Source organism: Phocoena phocoena, chromosome 11 (genome assembly GCF_963924675.1).
Source record: "Phocoena phocoena chromosome 11, mPhoPho1.1, whole genome shotgun sequence".
Lineage (NCBI taxonomy): Eukaryota > Metazoa > Chordata > Mammalia > Artiodactyla > Phocoenidae > Phocoena > Phocoena phocoena.
The window spans coordinates 45952947-45973520 of record NC_089229.1 but is presented as its reverse complement, the minus strand read 5'-3'; the positions used below and the strand labels follow the sequence as shown (position 1 = coordinate 45973520).

General features: G+C 37.7%; 1 protein-coding gene across 1 annotated transcript in view; it reads right to left on the bottom strand.

Moving 5' to 3' along the window:
* The window catches only part of TSPAN8 (tetraspanin 8), a 175164-nt gene that overhangs the window by 102248 nt on the left and 52342 nt on the right, over window positions 1-20574 (bottom strand). The window lies entirely within an intron of this gene.

Genomic DNA, 20574 nt, shown 5'->3' with positions numbered 1-20574 from the left:
TGAAGGAAGGCTCCAAAGAAGCATTCTACTTGGAGAAGGACAACGGAAAATTTTGCATGGCTTTAGCAGGAGGGGGTTGGCTGAAGTTCAGCTAGACCTAGCAGGATAAGGGGTTGGCTGAAGTCCAGCTAGTTTTGGAAATGGGAATAGAGGGATTGTTCTTGCGGAATAAGAGTCATTGTTCGGGCAGGCTGGATTTTACTGAGCGAGGTAAAAAGGAAGAATTAGGGGTTAAAGTCACATGTAAGAGGGGATGGGAAGGAACAGCTGTGGGGTGAGAGTGGGGATACAAGGACTTGTAAAGGCCAAAGTGGAAAATTCTCCAGTCTCAATTTGTTTGGGTCTCTTGCATACAAAAGTAGTAAAATTTGTTTTCACGGGGGCCTTCAATGCCTTCATTCAAAGTGATTTCCAACAACGTGACCATGTCAGTGGGGACAATGTCTTGTAGCAGAACTCCCTTGACTAAGTTTCTTTAAGCTTCTGGACTAGGCTGTGGATTGGGGGATTCTGGGAAAATAAGAGGAAAATTTCCTTTGATGGCCTCTTCTTTTCACAGAGGATAATTCAGATTTGTCAGGAATTTTGCAGGGTAGGATTCAAATGGAAAAAAGGTAAATCCAATAGATAAATTCCTCCACATTATTGCATATACAGATAAATGAGAAAACCTTTTAGAATTCAGCAGTGTTCTTTTACTCTGTCAAGATCCCAGAATAATGAAACATAATTTTGAGGAAGAGAATTCAAAGTACTTGGATGTTTGCTTATTTTGGTTCAGGGGAATGTTGGCACCCTTAGAAGACTAGCCCTTAAGTATGCGACATTGGAATGGAAGTCAAGTAGGAAAAAGCATTGGTTCTTCTTACATAAACTTCAGCTGAATATAACTTTCTCATGACATTTCAGCCTTTTTTTCCCCTCCCATCTTGGATAGAAATAAGTGAAAAGATAGAACCAAAAGAAGGGACAATATTAAAGAGATTTTCCAGATGTTTAAAACCCTGGAAAGCATTCAATTCTGGTTTGATGTGGGGTATAAGTTAGTCCACTTATTTTTTTTCTCTGGATCATACAGCTGGTTCCTGAACTGAATGTTCATCTGTGCCCTTGTGAACCAGTTCCACCACAGTCAGAGGTGAAAATATTGGAGAGGCTTCCACAAATCTGAATCACTGAAGGGAAATCGTGTTACTTTTGTCCTCCTCTTCATGATTAAAAAAATTGTAATAAAAGCATTGTTTTTGCCATAATTTCAAAGGAGGTCATAACATTGATGGATCTTGCCAGAAGTGGATCATTTAAGTAACTATTTATTCCAACTTTGCCACAGATGTAGAGTAACATGCTGTAGGTGTTACTTGCCTGTACTTGAGTCTCATGAAATATAAAACCCATTCATTATTAAAGTTGTCTTGTTTGAGGTTTATTTGAACTTGTTTTTCAATGTGCATGGAATGTATAAAAATTGACTTTGTCCAAACCATTCATTTAATTGCTTTTGACTGCTTGGTGAGCGAACCATATACCAGGGGTTGACAGTGTTTTGTGCTAAGAAAGTGTAATTCTGAAATAGCAGAAAGCCAAGGATACTGTTGTCATAGTTTAATATAAAACCCATCAGGGCCAGGACACTGATGTTCATTATTTCATTCATGTATCCCTGAAAATCCTTAATAATGAATCATGTTGGTTCTTTCAGAATATGTATTTTCTTCTCTTCCGTTTGGCGTTCAACTACTACATTCTGCTAAAGGCAGTGTTTAGAACATTTTTCAATTGTTTCAAGAACATATACTGTAGATATTCTATAATTTTTAGTGCTATGCTTTAAAATTTTTCGGAGAAAGATAACTTTTTTCCTGTACCTAAAAGGAAGGGTCTGCTTAAGGAAATTCAATTTAATAAGCTTATGTCAAGTTAAGTGACTGACATTGTGGTAAATCCTGTAAATATACATTTTTTCAAAGATAAGATTTGTATATTTGCCTGTGAGTACAGGGATATTTAGAAAAAAGATATACAAGAAATTAGAAAACAAAATAAAACTTTACAAGTGTTTCAAATTAGGGGTTCAGGTAAGTCTTTGGGTAAAATTGTTACATAAGTAAATTTTGTCTTCCTTTGCTCTCCTTATCCTTCTTAATGCTATTTTCTCTCAGCTGTGTATGCACTTTTTCAATCAGTTGTATAAACTAATTCACACTAGAGTAATTTTGATTGAAATCTCTAAATAATTTGTTCGACATCTCCCCATGGATCAAACTCTGTACTTGGGACTACAGGCGTTCTTTCTTTGATCTTCAGACGGTCTCCTAAAGCATCAGTTATTACCTGCAACCCTGATAGAAATGCAGAATCTCAGACCAACTAAATTGAAACCTGCATTTTAACATAATCTCCAAGTGATTTGTAAACACATTAAAATTTGAGACAGTGTGGTCTAGAGCAAATGTTCTCAAACTTTAGCTTAATCACATTCATCTGGGTGGCTTGTTATGAGGTCTACATTTGAAGAACCTCTGGTTTAGAGGATATAAAAGAAATCCTTGCCTTTAAGCATTTTATAACATAGCTGGGAAGCAAACTGATCATGCATTGAATAATTAGAGAACAGCTGAGTGCTAATCTATGTGATTTTGAGTTTAATGCAGTGGAGTTTTGAGAAGGGAAAGATTAATGTAGAGTTGAGTTGTCAGGAAAAGTTCCATTGCCTGGGAAAGGTGGTAACACTGATGAAATTGAGAAAGGCAGAAAGTATGGCCAATTTGTAAGAAAAGATGATATGTTTCATCACAGATATACTGAGCTAGAGGGACTGATGGACCAAAAGAAAGTTCGTATCACTGACACTTGGAAATGCATGATTTTAGTGCAGCTCAAGCTAAGGATCAAAAGACCATTTGCATTGTGAGGGCAGGAACCTTCCCTTATTCTTCCATCCCCGGTGCTCGTGGTATACCTGACACACAGGAGGTGTTCAGTAGCTTTTTGCTGACTTAATGAATAAATGAATATAGATTTAGATTCTCTAAAGCCATGACCCTTCACAAATTTTCCCATTTAGATGCATTCAGTCTTTGAAAGAAGACAACAGGAATAACCAAAAAGCTTAAGCCAAAACTACAAATCTTTAATAGTGGATTTTCCAGCCCTGAGGAAGCCAGAAGAAAAATATTTTTGGTGGGAAACACTGAACTTCCTACATTACCTATGAATAAGGCTGTTATATAGGGAACTCTATATACATTCATTCTATTTTTTTAAATGTTTGTCATGTGTTTTGTTAGGAGAAAAATTGTTAGCAATCTTAAACACTCTCAGAAAAGTTTTAAAATTAATTTGAACCTTATGACTTTCCCATTATCATTACTGGAAGGCATTGGGTGTTACTGCCTGCAAAATCTCCTCCGAGCCAAGAAAAACCTGCGTATTGTGAGAAGTCTTATAGAGAGAAATGTAGTTTCTAGCCAATTCTTCTATAACCATCCATCACATCTCTCGATTTCCAGTCTTTCTCCTTATATAAACAAGATTGAATTTGCTTTACTGCTACCAGGCACAACTGAAGCTGGTGTCAGGGTTGGTATGTTCCATCGCTGTTAAACTAATTCTTTGATCTTAAGGTAATATTTACTGACTTGGGGAGCTTGGGACGTGATGTGACATTACATCCGGGTCATTCAACGTGACTAAAAAATGATTAAATATGTGATCCAGCTTTCAACAGAGTAGAAAAGGGGATAGAAGAAAGAGAGAATCATAGCACCCTCTCCCCCACTGAAGCATGTTGGATGAATTGCACATACAAAGAGATAGCTTTTATGTTGAGTTTTAATCAAACGTATCATGCTTTATTATTTTATAAGCATGCTGTAGTATATAAAATACTTATGGAACAAATCAGTTAAACTTAAACCTCTTTGTAGGTGTTTCTGACTTGGTAAACAGCTTTCCCCTTTACTCTGTTATGATGTATGATGTCATACTTACATACAGTTGCCATACTTACAAACACATATCATATATTTCACCCATACATAGAAATGACTAGCCCACCCATGCCCTACCTTCTGAACCAGAATCCCCCTCAACTACTGCTTTGGAGCCATTATGAAAAAAAAATCTGTGGCTTTTAAATACCTCATGGGAAAAAGTGGAGAAAAAAATTAAATAAAACCAGCTTAGGGAAGCTGACCCTAACTGTTTTCCTCATCGGAATGACATTAATCCTAGATTCATTCAGGTTGGAAAATCACCTTCTTTTTAAACTGTAAATGCCATTTTGAAGGTTACTATTTTCCAATTACATTTTAGAATGATTTGCTTGACCCAGCTTCTTTCCTCTTAATCATGGGTTGAGTGAATTGGGCTCAGGATTGGGGATAAAGGAAGGCAGATAACCATGGCATGTGGAGCCATTGGTGGGGGGGAAAGGGATCAGATATTAATAGCATGTTGCAGTGGAGCACTGAGGGTAACATAGAAGTACTAAGGATTGAGACTAGATGGCAGGAAAGGACTATAGAAAGCAAGGTGAGGCAATGTCAAAATTAAATTTCATGTGCTTCAAAATTTTGTTTTGCTAATCCAAAATTAGGAAGAGAAACTCTTTTGTCCTTCTTCACATATCCCAAAGATCCTTTCTCTTGGGATCCAGAATTCTGGTTAGTATTGATTAATAAAAAGGGTTTTTGTCTCGCCTATCTTTGGTTGGTAACCTTTTAAGTACACAAACAATCATTTCGAGTTTCTGTTTCTTGACAACATGCCTGTTTCCTACCTCAACTACCTTAAGTGCAAAAAGGTCTGTCTCCACAGTATTTACAGTTCAATTATGAAATCATATACATAAAGGTAGGAAAGATAATTGTTTGGATGCAAACACAAACTTAGAAACTTCAAACCATCAATGACACTATCATGATTCTGATTACAAAGTTGCTGTGAATAGATTGTATCATGAGTTTTCCATCACTTCCCAAAAGGTCACCAGAACAGTGTGCTGTTTTCAGTCTAAGCACTGAAATAACATAAAGAAGCAAAATTCCAAGAAAGATTAAAATCAGTTGCATTGCTAAATTAAAAACTAATTCAACAGGAGCCAATTGCACATGAGACAAGGTTCCTCCCCACCACTCCACCCTACCCCAACCCCTGAAACATGATGAACAAGTCATTTGGCTCAAGAAGTCATGGTTGGGCTTCCCTGGTGGCGCAGTGGTTGAGAGTCTGCCTGCCGATGCAGGGGACACGGGTTCGTGCCCCAGTCTGGGAGGATCCCACATGCCGCGAAGCGCCTGGGCCCATGAGCCATGGCCGCTGAGCCTGCGCGTCCGGAGCCTGTGCTCCGCAACGGGAGAGGCCACAACAGTGAGAGGCCCGCGTACCACAAAAAAAAAAAAAGAAGTCATGGTACTATTCACAATTGCCTTATCACCAGGGAAAAACTAGGGACAAACTTTGTTCTTCTAAAAATCAGAAGTCCATTTTGTACCACGTTAGAAGACCTCACTATACCCTGCAGAATGGATTGCCCATGGCTTATTGCCCATTGCCTATTGAGTTGAGTTAAGCTGAAAAAACTGGGCAAACCCACTGTTGCATTATTTTACAGTTAAACAGAAAGAAAACTAAGAGCTTCAAAGAACCTTAGTGTTCAGAAAATTAGTTGCGATATAACATATATATTATGAATATATATTCATATATATTATGTATGTATATAATATAAAGTTGTATAGTATAAATGAATATATTAAAAATCAGGTTAATAAATACAACTCAATTTCCTGTCTTTAAGACATGATTTCTGGTTTGACCATGTAGCCTTCAAACCAGACATACTAGTCACGTAATTACTTTAGCCAGCCCGTAATCTGGGCTGTCCATGTGATGGAAAACAAATGCTTCGTATATAAGCCTTTTCTAGCTTTGACAGGATAGGCCAAATAATTTTTTTAGAGAAATGTTTCATTGTGGGCTATGGTCAGGCAATAAGAACCCTGCCAGTCACCCACATTCACTGGCATGCTCTATGCCCTTTCCAAAGCCATTTGTTTGCTTTTATGAAAGCAAACACAGACTGAAAACAGGCTGAATATTAAATCCAAGGAATATTAAATTATTATTTAATGAGGATGGTTGTGGGACATAAAATTAAACCATAGCAGTATTCTACAAGGCTACATGATTACAGAGAGAAAGAGAGAGACAGCGAGAGAGAGGGAAGAAGAGCGAGAGAGAGGGAGGGAGAGAAATGATGGAGCTAGTTTACCACTGTTGGCGTTTAAAGTTATCACAATCAGTTTCAGAAGCATACGGTATGCTTGAGGGTCTAGTGTACCTGAGAACATGATATTCCCAACAGGAATTTATTTAGCTTCCAAATGATCCATTAAGAAAGTTATAAAGTTCAAGAAGTGTTCCCAACTACTGTTTAGCAAACAAAATTTTTAGTACTTGTAGGTGAGCCCAAAGACACTAGTGTATAACTATAATAAAAGTTTTGTGTTCCAGAACCTTCTGCCAAGATCATTTATGTCTTATTTTGTTAACCATACTTTTCAGATTTGCCTGGGGTCTTTGCTTTCTGCACTTACTTTTCCCCTCCAAAAAAAAAAATGGAGAGAAACATGCCCTCCAAGAAAGAAACTTTCTCCCCTCCAGCAAAGAGGCTAACATCTTATGCATACATATATTCTCTTTCACCTAATTCTAAAGATGTGTAAGAATAGATCATAAACCCATTTATCTGCTAGGGGTCACTATGTTTAAAAGAGAGTAAAGATGTTTCAAACTGGCAACATTTAAAATCATCTCTGTGTCATCTATTTATGTGTATCCCTTGGAGATAATAAGTAATTGTTTGTTCTTTTAAAACATCTTTCTCATGATTATCAACTAAATCTTGAAACTCACTTTAGGGCTGTTAGAATTGCATAACTAGACCCAACAGTTTCTCATCCATCTGGGGAATCCCAATGGATAACCTAACTTCTTGTTATTTAGAATGACTGAAAATTCTCTCCTAAAGCAAATCGCAAATCTCCATTTAACTAAGCCCAAAAGAAATTCAAAAATTTACTTAAAATAAAGATGGCAATGAATTAATTAGCATTACATAATAACAAATTGCCAAGAATGTTATTATATGAATATGCAGAATTTTAAAATCTATAGCTGATTCCTTCCTGCCAACTAGTTTCTGCAAAAAATGGCACCTTCACTTTAGCTACTCAAGTCAGAAGTCTGGGAATCTGCCGTGTCCCTTTGCTGCCCACATCTCATTCCCAGGTCCTTTGGATTCTATCCCCTAAGTATTTCTGGAATATGTTCACTGATACAATGCCCATCCAGGCACTGGCCCTTATCTGTGTTATTCCACCAGGTCTGTGTCCAGGCTTGCTCTCCTTTAAGCCATTCTCCACACAGCAGCCAGAATGATCTTTCTAAAATAGGTACCGTCATGTTTCTCTTCTACTGAACAACCATTAAATTACCTCCCATAGTCCTTGTAATAAAAGCCAAACTCCTTAACATGGCTTAAAACCCTCCAACTTTACCTTCTTCTGCCCTTTCCAGTCTCATCTGCTGGCTCCATTCTCCGATTTCCACCTCTTTATCCAGCTACAATTCCTTGATCTCTCTGTTGAGTTAGACGGCCTGTAAAGAACAGCAATAGCTCCCTGTTACCTGATTCCCTAATCTAGCACATATCATATATTTTTGATAACTGCTTGTTTAATTTTCCATTATTCCTGATATGCTGTAGAAGCTACAAGATAGCATGAATTGCGTCTGTCTTTGTTTAAAATTGAATCCTCAAATTCCAGTAATGAGCCTAACAAAACCTAAGTGCTCAGTAGATGCTTATGGAGCATTAAGAATGAATAAGGCTATGGACACCAAGGGGGGAAAATGGCGGGGGAGGGGGGTGGTGATGAACTGGGAGATTGGGATTGACATATATACACTAATATGTATAAAATGGGTAACTAATAAGAACCTGCTGTATAGAAAAATAAATTAAATAAAATTCAAAAAAAAAAGAATGAATAAGGCAAAACACATAGAAACAGAAAAGAAGGTACAACCAATTGGGGGAAATATTTGATGCCAGTATCATAGATCAAGAGTAATTTCTTTATTAGCTAAAGGCTCATACAAATAAGGAAAATGCTCAACGTATAAGTGTGTAATAGTTCACAAAAGTGTAAATAGGGCTCAATAACAAACATATAGGCAACTATTTCACCACACTTCAGTGAAATATCCACTTTTCCATGCAAACTGACTTGGAGATTTTGTTTTCTAATGTTAGCATCCTAGCAAGGGTGTGATGAAAGGAATAATCTCATATAATTTCTGTGGGAGGTATAAATTGATCCAAATGTTTTTGAAACAAAATAGTTAATGTGTAACTTTAATGAGTACACCCTTAGGAATTCATCCTAAACAATTATAAATATGAGAGATTTATAAAACTACACAAAGCAGCGTTATTTTCAGCAGTAAAAAATTAGAAGCAAATTAAATATTCAATAAGATAGACAATGTAAGACATGACGCATCCTCTAGTTAGATTATTATATAAGTTTGTGAGAATGATTAAGAAGCTTGAAAAATAGCTTATAAGTGAAAAAATAAGAAATATAAAATTTTAAGTACAGTATGATTAAGTACATAAAAACTATGTATAAGAAAAGGGCTGAAAATATTTCATTTAACTAGCAGTCATAATTATTCTGCTAATTCAGTGAAAACAGAACTTGTGCCCTAATTAGCCTTAAATTTCCACTTTACTTTGTTCATGTGAGCTGGTCTACCAATTACATCTTTGTTAAAAAGAAATAAAAAATACTTCCCATTGGCTTTGCTTTTGCTATTTTGACGGGTGTCCTGGGAGGAATAAGAAAAAGAAATAGTCACAATGACTCGAAACCATGCCATGTATGCATGTTTCCTTTGTTTGCATGTCATCCTTATTATTCTTAGGAGGATAGTTACTCAAGTTCTTTTGAAATAGTATCATAAAAAGCATCAGATGTGTTCCTGACAAACCATTCTTATAATTCTTAAAGAAAGTATTTAACAGTTGAAAATGTCTGTATTGTTACACGCTATAAAATAGGCTATTGCTTATGCCCACGTAAATGGATACTACAGATTGACAGGGAAACTTAGCTACCAAATTACAAAACCATCGAAAAATCTCACAATGTATTCTCCAAGGGATTGTCCTTCAAAAAGGTACTGTGTAAAAGCAGATGTCAAGATGGGATTAGTTATGCAAAAGATTTAATGGAGGAAACATCTATGAGGGAAAATGATGAAGGGCTCCAGGGGAGGCTCAGAGAACTGTCAGACCATAATGCAAGTCTGACCCCTGTGAAGGAAAGAGGAAAGGATGTGGGGTTGGGTAAAAAGCATCTGAGACTGCAATGCAATTTGAAAGAAGTTCAGCGAGGTTGCTGGGAAGTCCTTGAGACAAAGTCTCCCACCAGAGGAGTCCTTTCTCTTCAAGAAATGGCCCTCTCTTAGTAATCCTACCATATTCAATCACAGACATGAAGCAGCCCGTGGTAAGTGTGGCTTCCATGTGACAGCAGGGGAGATTTAGAGTGAGGCAGCTGGGACCATCTGTTAATTATGCCTTCTGCAGTAGGAGCTCTGAGAGGCTCTTTTTCATGGCTGCACAGGTAGTATTTAATTACACTCAAAATAGGGCATCTTATTTTATAACAGAGCATCTATTTCAGTGTTTGTTCAAAGTAGCCACCTAGTTATTTGGTGGCATTTTTTGATATAAAATGACCATGAGTTTCTCATGACAACAGCCTGGAAGATAATTAGGAAAGCGTATATCTCTATTGTTTTGGTGGGGAAACTGAGGCATGGAGAAGCAAGAGGACTTACCAAAGTTAAAAATAAGTAACAAACCAGAACCCAAATCACTGTTATTTTAGTATAAGAAGGCCCCTTCTCTTTTATATTCATATATGTAGAAATTAATAAAAATTTCAGAATGTTAGCATAGATAACATGTAAATATCCAAGACCACATGGCTCTCTAGTTCACTGTTATATAAGAAAGGAGATTTCACAGTTAAGTACATTTATTTCAGAATGAAATCAAAGGGCTCAGTGTCTATTCATAAACTTTCCTGAGAGAAATGATTTTTCACCTATTATTTCATTTTCTGAGTCATCAAATAAGGGAGAAATATTAATATTTTCCTAAAAAAATCTTGAGAGTACATACTCAATTCTGAAATTCAACCAAAGGAAAAGAACCTAACATGTCCTTCTAGCCATCGGGCACAAAGAAATTAATTAAGGCCTTTAAAACAACTCCTAGCTCCAAATATTCCGATCCACATAGAAAACAGGTTTCTCTTTTAATTCTATGCATGTAAAGACCCAAATTAACCTTAAAAATAAATGTTTTACTCTGCCCAACTGTTATGAGAATGGTCCCTTGTACTTTATTAAGCCAAATTTTGAAGTGAGCAAAATGAAGACATTAGAAAGCTGAATTAAATCATTAATGCAAAATAGCTATATCTTTCTTTATGATGGTCTATTTGTCAAAAAGAATTTGTTTATGCTCAAGGGGTACTTTATTGATGTGAGATGCTTATATCACTTCAAATCCCATAAACATCATGAAGAAAGAATTTTACTTTCCAAACATCAAGAACATTATCTGTCCCAACATATGAGTCTCATCAGAACCAGCTCTAACCTTATCATCTCTATTGATGGCTGCTTTTAGTTCCAAATGTTAGGATTTAAATATTTCCCAGGATCTTCTGAATATTACGTAACAGGTTTTGGGGCAAGGAGGGGGATGTATGTTAAACTTACTAAAAACATCATTTCCAAGGCATCACTTGAATGACATCCAAGGTTTGTTTGTCTTGGATTTTTTTTCTTATCTTCAACAATCCATAAGTTTTATGAGGCAGCGACATGGATTCAAAATGATGAGCGACATTAGTAATCTCCACTCAGGTACATTATTTTAAAAATAAAATTCATTGCCATAGAAATTTTCTCTTTCCCCAGACTTTGAAAAATGAAATCCTCTGCTTAGTTATAACAACAGTTACAGCAGTCCAAGTTTTAGGGACCATCATTGCCAGATTTTAAATTGAGCCTGAAACAGCCTACCTCAAAGACCTCTCTTGGGCAGCTTAGTAACTTTATCTTTTTCTACTCTAGCCATCTACATAGTTAAACAGAGCAAACTCACATCATTTATTTTGCACATTTGACTCCACTCCCTTGGGGCATTTAGAAGGAAATAGAACATACACTCCCTGGTCAATATACATTAGGTCATCGGTATTTTTGCATAATGATTTCATAAAAATATAACCATGTGCATGCCTGAAAATAAATTTAAGTTCCACTCAGTAAAAAAAAAAGCATTCAAGGAAGTAATTCCAAAAGTTTAAAACAATGATTTGCCTGTTTCAAGTCAAAATTACTCAAATATATTCAAATTCCAAATCAACTAGGGGTAAAACAATCAGAGAATTTTGGAGCTTGAAAGACCTAAGAGGTTGTTTTAATTCAGGTACAGCTTTACATGCGTGTAATAGAGACCCAAATTAAAATTGGCTTAAACAGATGGAAGTTAATTTTTCTCTCATGTAACACTACTGAAGTAGCGAACTGCTAACAGGGATACTATGCTCTAGAGAGTCATCTGGGGACCCAGGATTCTTCCATAATGTTGTTCTGTCATTTCTAGTGTGATATCTTTGTCCACATGGTCCTAGATTGCTCATCACCAAATTCCTATTTCAGGCACAACCTGAATTTTGTACACATCACTCTGCTCCTATCCCATTGGCTAGAAATCAGTCACACGGCCATACCTAGATGCAAAGGATGCTGGGAGCTGTAGTGTTTATTCTTAACATTCACATGCTCAGCTAAAATTCAATTACTATGGAAGAAGGACAGAAGATATTTGAGAGGATTAGCTAAAAGTCTGTGCCCCGAGGCCATTTTAGATCCTAATATATAAAACAAATAAAAACTGAACTCTTTGCTTAAAGGTGGTGAGAGGTTGGACCCCTGTTCCCGGCCTCTTGATTCCTCATAAGGTTCCTTTAATGACTAAGGCTCTGTAAGACACATTTAGAAACCATTGCTCTAGACAAGGGGTGGAAAATTAAAATGTCTAAAAAGGTCAGGTGGGTAAAGTAAAGAAATGTAGTGAGTTGAATGGGTCCAGTGGCTGGCAATGGGACAGCCTAAAGAAAACATTCCCAATTAGATCAAAAGGTATCTGATGCACTCAGTACCAGCATATTTTTGCTCCATAAAACTGTGGGTCCTGAGTTACCAGACCTTCCAATTTTTCAAGAGAAGCCAGAAATCTATGTTTTAGTGAAATGTCCTGCTTTTTTAATATTGGTTACTAGTTAACACATCTTGCGATACTGCAAAGGCCAAAAGTACATCTGCAAGCCAGATTTACCCAAGGGCCACTCAGTACAATTTATAACCATCTAAACCAATCACGTCATTTTCTAGACAGGGAAACAGAGGCTTCGAGTGCTTAAGTAACTAGCCCACGGTCACGTAGCTAACCACACCTGGTCAGGTTTTTAGTCTTTGAATTTAGTACTCCTTACACTACACCATCATAAAATGCCACAGCGAAGTTCAGAATAAGCAAATAAGGAAGAAAATGTCTTTAAAAGTAACAATTCTATGCTACAATTTAGTGTTCGGCTTTGAAATAAAATATTTGACAGCAGATCAAATGTGTGCTCTGTGTCCCATTCCCTCTCAACCCCATAATTGAAAGTAAAATCTGTTCTGTTTTCTACCTTCCTGGCCTGGGTTTGCCAGATCCCTGGCTGCCTGATCAGGAACACATGAGGCCAAGAAGCGTCAAAGGATACCACTGGCATCCACCCAGTAGCCAACCTTTCCTTTCTCCAGCATGGCCCATATAATTGCACATTCATATCATATCAGTGGCAGATTCATTGCAAAACACATTTTTTACTTTTATGTGTATTTTTCTTCTGTATGCTGTAAAGTTCTATGGCTAAAATAGTTTTGGCTAAAAAATTTAAATATATAGAAATGGATAACATTTACCTTCTAAATGCCTGAGTGGAACTAAATTGTTCATGGATTAGTTATATGGTACTTACATAAGCTGTTTTATGAATATTTTTATTCTTTAGAAGCTTCTTGCAGAAGAATCTTATACTAAAAGTGTGTGTCGAGCATGAAAAAGTCCCTCATACATTACTTCTACGTTATGGTGGGGTCTTCTGAGTCCAAAACTTAGATGAAAGGATGTGCTTATTTTCTGCTTTTATTCCTAGAACTTTTGTTTTGGTCAATCTTTCCAACACTTAAATTAGATTTTTTTTGGTGTAGTGAGTGTTATCCTAAATGTATAACAAGAGGAAAGGTTAGAAATATAAGTAGTCTATACCCAATAATAATTCAAAAATTATTTAGTTCTCAAATTTGAATTTTCTTTAATTTAAAATCATTAGGACTCTCTTTACCTGAGGTTTTCGTGGTTTCTGTGATGCTAGCAGTTGGTAAAAGTAAGATCTATAGGGGGCCAACCTCAGAAAATAAGAGCTAAGGACTGGGTTTGGTTTGGCTGGGAAAATACATTATTTTTCCATTCCCTATTTCTAATGTCTTAAATCATCAGATTTTATTAATAGAATAAATAGAACCACATGGAGCAATTCCAACAACTATTAGGAAAACACAGACATAAATGTACAAACAAAACTACTCTATTCCCTGGTCACTTTCTGCAGTCTTTTTTAAAATCTTCTATCTTTCTTTATTCTTCATTCTCTTTCTCTCTTCTATTTATTTGCATTAACTTCAACCTAAATATTAAAGCATTACATTTTCACTACATTTAGGGTAAAAGCTTATTTTCTTTTTTAAAAGTGGACTCTTTTGCTTCCTGTGCTAAAGAGAACAGCCTAGCTAGTGTACAGGTGGCAGCTTTCATTACATTAAACAGGGAGCAAAGGTAGGAATGTGATAGATAAGATCCCAAGCAATGAGAGTCAGAGAGGAAAGCTTACGTAGCAACGAGGCGAGAAGGAAGATGATTCAAGAAGCACAGAGAAGGGCAAAAGCAGTTTTAAAGTGGTTCAGGGTGAATCACTTCATACACATGACACTGAATCAGTCATAAGTTAATGGGTTTAACTAAATCACTAATGATTGAACATTCATTAGTGAGTGTTCTGGGTCTTTCCTTGCCTCAATGTCACTTATCCACCTTCTTCAATGACAAGGAGGATGTCTAAGGTAAGAAGTAAAGGAGATAAGAAGAACTTATCAACAAGTCCACAACTTGGCAAAGACTTCTGGTTTGATCTCACTTGTCTTACTGCAGTACTCTTCCCTTTTTAAGAATACAAAGAAACTGAGGTAGTTATATTTAGGAGAAGGAAGCAAAGGAAAAACTATTGAGAGTAGTTGCAAGGGCAGAGTTGGGCAAAGGAAACAAAAAGTAGAGCAAAGACGGGAAGTAAGCAACAGTAGGGATTTTCTCTCTCTCTCTCCCCATCCCTCTCTCTCCCTCCCTCTTTTTTTCCTCCCTCCCTCCCTCCCTCCCTTCCTCTCATCTTCCATTTGCTTGATCTCTTCATCTCCTTTGAAGCTTCCAAGCATCTCTCCTCCACTTAATAACCTAGATCCTTAGGCTGTTCTTGTTCATTCTTCTGCTATTTTCACACTTTATTTATGACTCAGAGTGCTTTGGAACTAAGGAAGGGGGAGATGGATGGTTTTTCAAAACCGTAACGTTTCATCTAAATTCCTACAATTCCTAACTGATCTCTCTGCCACCATGCTGGCCTCTCACTAATCTCTCTGCCACACCTCTGCCAGAAAGTTCTTCCTAAAGTGCAAATAAATCACATTGTTACTACACTGGAAGCCTTTTGAAATGATTCCTGAAGGTGTAAAGAATGCTGTCACCTTAATCAACTGAGCACGGAGACCATCCCTTCACCTCCAACTACCCCCAAATACTTATTATTCCCCAAAAGTGTCATGCAGGGTTTTGTGCTGGGTGTCTTTGCACACACAGATCCCTTTGCTTCTGGTTATTTCCTACCCATCCTTAAAAATTCACCTCAAGCAGTCCTTCAGCAGGAAGTTTTCCCTTACCCGTATGATTTTGTTTGCTCTACATGTATCACAGCAAATTTTATATGGAATTATAAGTGGTAGATTTATTTCTCTGTCCCCTGCTCTACAAGACCCTAAGCAAGGAAGCAAAGTATTAGCAATAAGGGAGGAGTTTGGTAGTGGGAGGTGCTCTCACATAGCTCCAATCCCATCACATACAAGTGATAAGAGATGAGTCCAGCAGGTCACACCATTTACCTTCCTGAATTGACCTCAATTTCATCATCAATTTCAGCATTCATCTAAAACTGAAAAAGCCTGGCTAACAGTGAACACTCCAAACATGATAGGGACTTCCCTGGTGGCACAGTGGTTAATACTCCATACTCCCAATGCAGAGGACTCGGGTTCAATTCCTGGTCAGGGAACTAGATCCCACATGCATACCGAAACTAAGAGTTTGCATGCCACAACTAAGGAGCCCGCCTGCCACAACTAAGACCCGGTGCAACCAAATACTTTTTAAAAATTACAAAATATGATGATAGTTTTGAATATCTGTATCTGTTTACATCTGTAGCTATAGCTACATGTAAATCTGTGTATCTGCCTAGGGTATTAGCAGAGTCTAAACCTTGTTGTCACTCTTCCTGCAGGCATGTCTAAAGGCTGCTCCCTCACGTAGGCTGGATTCTTTTAGAAATGTGCTCTAGAAATCACTGTTAGACAAATGTATCATATACTCTTAAGACTAAATATGTTCAATGGATACATAAAATGTTACAGATTTGAAAAAGACTCCAAGTCAAACTTTTAATTTTATTCAGCCAATACACACATTACTCTTTATTTATGACTGGAGTGACCATACGTCCAAGTTTGCTTGGGATGGCCCCTGTTTATGCCTCTCATTCTGGCATAATTTTTAATAGTGCCTCATTTCACCCTCCACCGTATCCTAATTTGGACAGTTAATTATATGGCCTCTCTACTTGTGGCTCACGAGCCTTCTGATTGATTACAGTGTTTTTTCTAATTGGCCAGTGCCCATGCCATACCAGTTGTTAAATATTTTTAGTATCAGATATGCTTATGAGGTAATTAAAGCATAGAACAGTGACATGATTTCTTCTCCTGTAAGTCAAATTAAATACAAATACATTAAGTCCCTAGAATAAGAAAAGTGAAAAGAAACACAAGACAGGAGAGCACCTAATTCACCCCCCAAGGACTGACCTAAAAAGGGAAGGAAACCTGAGCCATTCCGAGTCCCACTGGTGATACTTTCCTCGGTTGCATTCCACCCTCTCCAACACCCCTCTCCCATCTAGACCTTCTCTCTTTCCTGTGTTTCTGGTTTTTGGTTTTTCAGTTTCAGTCACTGTTGAGAAGAAAAATTAGTTTCTTCCCTTTCTAATCCCATAAAAATTTAAGATGCTAACCTGGTCATGCCTAGTTGTCACAGACCATTTGTGTTCAAAAGTAGAAATTCTAGCTATTGTCCCTCTTTATATGATTTGCAGATGACTTAGCTAGAAATGTCTTCTACCTGGCCAGAATTTCTTCAAAGAGTACATTTCCTTGAAAGGCAGACTAGGGAAATTGAGTTCTGTAGTTAAGAAAGCATTATCCTTACCATATCCAGAAGGCTGACCTCATTAGGCTAAAAAGATGATAAGAATCGTACCATTCGATCATTTGGCAATGAGGAAAGATTTTCTATGGCAGAATTTCTAATGGAATTAATGCCAATTGAATTCATATGGAAAGAAAAGTTGTGCATACCGTCAGAATAAGTGGTTCCCAAGAATAATATGATCTTGAAAGAGAGCATTTTAACCCTCACTAGAAAGTTGAAAGAGTTGTGGGATCTAGAGCAGTGAGTAGTTATTGGTGCTTATTCCATGGTTTTCTACAGATAAAGATAGAAGTGTAGTGGTTCAGGTTGGGGCTTAGCTAAGTAATTTTAGCAGTAATAAAGACTGTCCTTAAAGGTTTACACAGGTCTGTCCATTTCTTTCCATCCATACAAAATACATTCTGATAAACACAGTAGGATCTGGAGGATGGGGGTCAAGTAGTGTTGAACTAACCCAAGTTCAAATAAGAATAACAGCTGCCATATATTTAGCACTTACTACATGTACTGGCAAACCATGTAATTCGATCTCCACTCTGAACTGAAGCCGGATCTACGTGTAAAACAACTGCTTTGTGGTATGCAAAGTTTGCTGTCAGACAAATGGCATACTAAGAAGCATGTAATTAAAAGTTTTTATTTTGCTTTCAAGTAAACAAAATGTCAGACACTGCTGTGATTACAGAAGTCTGTGAAACCAAATCATGTGTAATAATTTTTCACTATCATGCTTCCAAGTGAGGTAGTTAGGGGATTCCTTAAAAGAAGATTTCTCGGGCTTCCATGGTGGCGCAGTGGTTGAGAGTCCGCCTGCCAATGCAGGGGACGCAGGTTCGTGCCCCGGTCCGGGAAGCTCCCACATGCCGTGGAGCGGCTGAGCCCGTGAGCTGTGGCCGCTGAGCCTGCGCATAGGGAGCCTGTGCTCCGCAACGGGAGAGGCCACAACAGTGAGAGGCCCGTGTACCGCAAAAAAAAAAAAAAAAAAAAAAAATAGTTCTCAGTAGTCCCAGTCAATAATGACAGTTTTAAATTTCAAAATGGAATCAACAATTGAATGAAAGAATTTTTGTTTATCTCTTTTTGTTATCTCCCAGTGCATCTGTCTCAAAATTACACTTTGGGATGTAGCTCTTAGATCGGTGCTTCTTAAGGTGGCAGTATACAAACTCTTTGCTACCAGTCCATCATGAGATAAAGAGCTTACACCAGAAAATAAATCCTCATACTGCTTCACTGATTGAGAACATCTTGCAACCCCCTCAAAAAAATTAGTTGAATTGAACAGTGTGTTTAGTGAAGAAACTGGTCTATATTCTGGCGCTAGTTTCTGGTTTTATTGCCACTGCTAGCAAAGTCCAGGACTGACAGTAGCTTATACAACACAGCTCGAGTATCATGTTGTGAGATATAAAGTTTTGTGTCAGTTAGAAATTGTATTCAGCTGCTGACAAAAGAGCCAACTACAGAAACTTAAGTGAATTAAGAGATTCTTCTCTCACAGAAGAGATGTGACAGACTTTATGGGACATGCATGTCCACCACAAGCTGAGTTCTACCAGACCCACCAAAACATAAGGTCGGGTGGGCCCAGCAGCATCCCATAAGATGCAAATGGTACATTTGGGATCAGGTGTAAATAAGCTGCATAGAAGCTGCCCCAGACCCTCATGGTATCTACCACCATCACACCAGTACCTGTCTCCCAGCTCATATCTATGGCTCCATGGGGAGTCCAGTAAGATCAGCTAACGGAGGAGGGAAATGGCCAAGTTTGTTTCACAGCCTGATCAACTCCATATGTGAGTATAAGCCGAAAATAGACGGTTGCCTCTGTACAGCCCAATTCAGAGCAGCCCTGAAAGGAAGTGGGGAGGGAAATCCTTTCAATACGTAGGGCTTTAGGCAGTCCACCTGGTCATCCACTTTGTGTGGAAAGAGAAGGGTTTGAGTCAAGAATAAATATGGCTTAAAGAATAAATAGTAAGATTGAAGACACAAAGGTCTGGAATGGCATATATGGAGGCACCTGTGGGAGTGGGGAAATGTACTGCATTTTATCCATCAGAGAACACCTATGGCAGAGAAGACAATAAACAAGAAGTAGACAGAATGACTGCCAGTGGCCATCAGCAGCCTCTGTCCTGTCTTGGCACAACGTGGACATGAACAGGACAGCCATGGTGATCCAGACGGGGGCATGAGCCTAACTGCATGGGCTCCCACTCTCCAGAGCTGATTTCAATTTTGCTTCTGCTGAACGTCCAAACCTGCCAGCAACAGAGACAAATTCTGAGCAGCCAATACGGCACCAGCTCTCCAGACCAACTTGGTGTCAAGTTGATTACACTAGACTCTTTTCACCCTGGAAAATGCAGTAATTTATCTAGACTGAAATCCACACAGATTCCTAATATGGGTTTGCCTTTCTTGCCTGCACTGTTCTCCACAGGCTTACAGAATCTGTGACCTACTGACTTGGGATCCCACATAACACTGAAGGGGACAAAATGACACACTTAAAGGGAAGGAAGTTAGACAGGAAGCACACGATCATGGGGTCTTCTCTCTAAATACAAAGATGCTTAAACTTTCTACTCCCCACCGGACCTATACACATTGGGGTATCAAATAAGACTTGACACATTCTCTATGAACTCTCTAATTTTCGAAAGCCTTTCTCTGACGATTTGGGCCTCAGCCAGAGCACTTTCCCCAATGCTCCACTCTACTTTCATTGTTCTCTTCTGAACATGGTTACGGTGTCTGTTTTCATTATTCCTCTCTTCTTTTCCTATCTTACCTTACTCTCATACAATCTTGCCCTTACTCTCTATAATACAGTTCTTGGAATTTATGTCCCAACATAATGTTGCCAGCAGTGATGAGTTATAGCAATGTCCTTTTGGTTCTTCTAACAGATAAAAATAAAATTAAAAAGTAAAAGCCTGTTAAGCAGATAGTACCTTCTAACAGGTTAGTGGTCACAAAATAAGAATCAGGTTGATGCATCCCACAGGGAAATTTTTTCCTATGCCTTCTGTTCTCCAATCCCTCTGAATAATTGTTTAATTAATAAAAATATTTTCTTTTTCCCTTAAGAGATCTTTTCTCTGCTTCTACAAAATACAGGCAGGATCAAATTTGGTTACCTCTAATTTTTTCATCTTCTCTTTATCTTACGTTTTCTATTCAAATATGTGAAAAGCCTAGAAAAAGTATGTTCCTCCTCAAATCAAGATTTTTTATCTCTTCATTAAATGCAACTTTCCCTGTCTGACTTGACATGTACACATTACTATATTTAAAATAGATAACCAACAAGGACCTACTGTATAGCACAGGGAACTCTACTCAATATTCTGTAATAACCTAAATGGGAAAACAATTTGAAAAAGAATGGATACATGTATATGTATATAACTGAATCATTTTGCTGTACACCTGAAACTAACACAACATTCTTAGTCAACTATGCTCCGATATAAAATTTAAAAAAATTTTTAAATGCAACTTTCCCAATATTCTAACCACTAACCAATATTCTAACCATTTCCCAATATTCAACCAACTCCTCAGAATTCACACGTTCATTTATAAGGCAGGTTCACAGTGGTTTCATTTATCAACATGAACTTCTCTCTGCTCCCAGAAAAAGAATTTGTACATCTGGCTTTTTCTAGCCCCCATTTCTATGCCTCCTATTCATATTTCCATTGTCACCTTCTATTTTATTCATCCAGCTTAAAACATCACAGTGCCTTTTTACCCATGCAACATTGTCT